We start from the raw sequence: 4,341 nt of genomic DNA on the forward strand, positions 1-4,341 counted from the left end.
TTAGCTGAGACCCCGGCTAACCCATGACAGTGCGGCCCCTACCGTGGGATCCACCTTGATGTATGTATTCTTTATCCACACCGCCCATCTGTTTTTACGTATCATTTTAAGGGAATTATCTAAAATGAAGTAAATCCAATACAAGAGCTCGGACGCGGTTTAGATACTAACAAGTTGAGTAGCGAGTGGGCTACTTAAGTAACGTCACCAAGTTCCGTGGGCCTCACTTTGATGTATGTGTTGTATCCATCGTCCATCCATTTTGAGATATCATTTTAGAATATAAACTAAAAAATGAAGCAGATAAAAATCTGTAGTGGACCCACCACAGAAAACAGTGGGGAGAGTGATTCCCACCGTTGAAACTATCCTAAGGACCACCATAATGTTTATTTGAAATCCAACCTATCCAAAAGTTAAAAAAAACATCAAAGAAAGGAAAACACAAATATCAGGTTAATATAAAACTCTCTTGGCTTTTAGAAGTTTTTAATGGTGTGCGTCACTGCCCCCACTGTTTTCTGTGCTGGGGTCCACTGGAGCTTTGGATTTAACTCATTCTTTAGATCTTACCCTAAATTATCTCTCAAAATGGATGGACGGCGTGGATACAAAACATACATCATGGTGGAGCCCACGAAACTCAGTGACATCACTTCAGTAGCAAGTCCCGCTACTCAACCTGTCAGTAGCTAATCCGAGCCCCTTCATCCCGTCTATATAACCTTATCAACAGATTAGATTGGATGGCAAATAAACGCTATGTAAACATTAAGGTCCTGAAGTTTTTAATGGTAACTTATTCAATCACCACTGTTTTCTAGAGTATGGTCCACTTGAGATTTGTATGTTCTTCATTTCTGGGATCATGCTCTAAAATGATATGGAAAAACGGATGGACGGTGTTGATACAGAATACATATATCAAGGTGGGCCCCACGGTAAGAGCCGCACCTTCTTGGGTGAGGCCGGGGTATCACCTAATCCGCTCCCGATGTAGGAGGGCACGCTAAAAAAAAATAGGTCGGCAGATGATCATAGCTGCTTCAAACGTAGATATCATGTCCTTTTGGACATGGCTTATATACTAGGGAGGCTTGGATGATGAGTGGTTTAGATCTTGTACATGTACCACATGTTCATATCGGAATCGTCTGTCATAGATTCTCTCTGACAGGATAAAAGAAGCACATATATCACCATATCCAAAGAACGATCACACGTGCCGATAATGTCATCAAAATGAGCTCGCGTGGCCCACTTGAGCTTTGGATCCACCTCTCTTTTGGTCGCATGTCTTAAAATGTGCTTGAAAGACGGATGGACGGAGTAGATTTCTTATAAACATCACGGGGATTCAGTGAGCACCATTGAAATATTCTTCTGGCCATAAAAGTTTTGCATGAAGCTAATTTTTACTTTTATTTTTGTTCGTGTGTTTTCGTTTCTCCCCAATGGCCAGTGGGAATGACCATATAAACGGTTTGAACGGAATTTCAACATCAATGTGGAGTTCAGGAAGGTTTCAACGGTAGGCATTTTTTCTCCCAATTTTCCCTCTCGCATGGACAACCTGGGTTTTGGATCCACCTCATTTTTGGCAGCAGGTCTTAAAATCAGCTAGCAAGACAGATGAAATGGGTGGATTTCTCCGGAACATCTCGATGGACCCCACCCAGCACCCATAATCCTTGCGTGGGGACTTGGTGGGAAAATCTTTGGCAGGAAATCCGCGTCATTGATCTGACTTTGAGTACATGCCCAACGAACAGTGGGTCCCACTGATTGCGTAGTTACTATTTCAGGTAGGAACCATATATAGAATGTCCAAGCTATAGTAGACGTGATGCGAACACCTTTTATCAAAGCTTAACAATGCACTCCAGCTAGCCATCAGACCATTGACCTGACGAGGGCCCTCCTCTGGATACACACTTCCTACACCTGACCACTGAATCGAAGGGAGGCTGTTTGGTAGGTGACCCCAGCACCAGCCAACTAGCTGGTGTCACAGCTTTGTGGGCCCACCCTGATGTATTTGTTTTATCAATATTGTCCATTTATTTTTTGGAGCTTACTTTGGTACATGTGCTAAAACGGGGTAAATCTAAAACTCAAGTGAACCACACTACTAGAAAGAAGGGAGATTAAATGCTTATCATTGAAGAGCCCTTGGATGTACATCATGAAAGTTTTGGATCAAGCTGATACTTGTATTTTAAATATTATATTAGGCATTAGAAAGTTTTTAATGATGGGTGTTTAATTACCAATGTTTCCTGTTGTGTGGTCCACTTGAGATTTGAATCAGCCTCATTTTTGGACACATGCCTTAAAATGAGTCAGTAAATTGGATATTGAAAAGTAATTGATTGAAATTTTGCCTCTAGCTGCTTACCTTATGCTTGGTAGAGATTATATGGGTAGGTCAGGTTGGACTCATTCCACTGCTTGCCTTGTTCAAACCTGTATTTAAGTGGAGGGTTGCTGGACCCATTAAGCATTCAAATCCATCTCCCTACTAATGTGTCACTTGTGCCGGACATCCATGCCATGGAGATGGAGGGCCCCACCATGCAGATGACTTGACACAAAAACTAAGCCAATCTACTCTGCGTGCATACCACACCGTTAAAATCAATAAATAATCATGGTCTGAGTCAGCGAACATTTGTGTCTGGTGTAATGAATGGATGTGCCTGATTATGTAGACAGACAATCATCATGGTGGGGTTCACCTCTCACACGGGTCTGATGTAGCACACATGTGACATGGTAGGAGGAAAGACGGTCCAAATTAAGTTCATCATTCAATGTGAGGAAGTACTTGTTTTTAGGTAAAGCCATAAGGTGGGTGATTTTTTATCCGTCCACTCTTTTTGGATTTATCGACAAAAAAATTGATATGGGCATCAGTTCTTTCCCTTTCGGAAATTCATCTCATGTGGGGGTGTTTCTTTTCCTTGGCAGGCAAGATTCCTAGTTCTTTTCCCTATGCGTATAAAATCCTCAACCAAGGAGGAAAGAGAAATTGAGATGTACAGGATTTCATGTAGTGGGACCTATATGAACTTGTTTGTGGATGGGGAAGTTAACGACTCAGATTTTTTTGATGCATCCCCAATTCACAAATGGATCTATCCAAGCAATGATGTGGATCACCAAAAAATATGCCCCATCGTACCAAACTACAAAATTTTATTTTGGGCAGACATTGATTGGCTCACAGGCCAACCAGCTTCTTCAAGGACTCAAAAGGTGCAGGACATATGAGGTGGTCTGAACGGGTAGAGTCAGCATAGGGACTCTTATTGGGTACTGTTTGTCCTGGTCTCTTAGACTGCGAAGGCATGATGTGGTGGAGTTTGATTGAACAATGAACTGCTTTAAGAGAAATTTGATTGTACTTTCCCTACTAACAATGATTTAATCCTGACAGGGTTACGTAGAGTCTGCTGTAATGTATGTATTTTACTGGATGAATATGAGCCCAAAAATGAGGTAGATCCAAGGCTTAAGTTGACCACATCCTGGGAATTAAACTTCTTGGGAAGTGTAGAGTTTTTGTCAAGTTGATATTTGTGATTTCCAGTCATTTAAGGCTACTTGACCTTGTAATGGCTTGGATGGAAAACACATATCTTAGTAGGCCATACTTTCAGTAGTGGGTGTCAGAATCACTACTACCTATGCATGGTGTGGTCCAGTAAGCCTTGGATTTAGCTCATTTTTGGCTTGTACTTTAAAATAATTTGGCAAAAGAGATAGATAAATTCCATAAAATGTATGCACTAAGGTAGGTCCACAGATCCCCTATGTCCCTGTTAAAAATACATCCATGCAAAGCATGTGAATTTTTTTTTATTTGAGTACATACTCAATGCCTCTCAAACAGACTCAATCCTAGTAGGGGCCTGACAGGGCTCACCATGATGTATGTGTTTTATCTACACCATTTATCTATTTTATAATATGAGCACAAAAAATAGGTCTAATCCAAGGCTCAAGTAACCCATGCTGTGGAGATTGACATTGCTATTAAAAACTTCTTGAGAGTTGTAGAAGTTTTAATGAAGTCACTTAGGCCGTTGTAACCTTATGAACATGTCAGATGGCCAATAAGCTCTACAGTGGAGCCTAAAAAGGTTCAATAATGGAGCATCGTTATCACGATGTCGTCTTCAATTTAGGGCTTATATTAAAAAATGATGAGGCAAAATGAATGGACTACCTATCTTACAAAAAACATACATTAGAGCGGTCCCTACGGAGCCACTGGCAGGGCTGAGTCTGTCTGACAGCAGCAGGATGCAGTCCACGTCTCTGGGCCCGTGCTAGCCA

The sequence above is a fragment of the Magnolia sinica genome, chromosome 6 (assembly GCF_029962835.1).
Source record: "Magnolia sinica isolate HGM2019 chromosome 6, MsV1, whole genome shotgun sequence".
Lineage (NCBI taxonomy): Eukaryota > Viridiplantae > Streptophyta > Magnoliopsida > Magnoliales > Magnoliaceae > Magnolia > Magnolia sinica.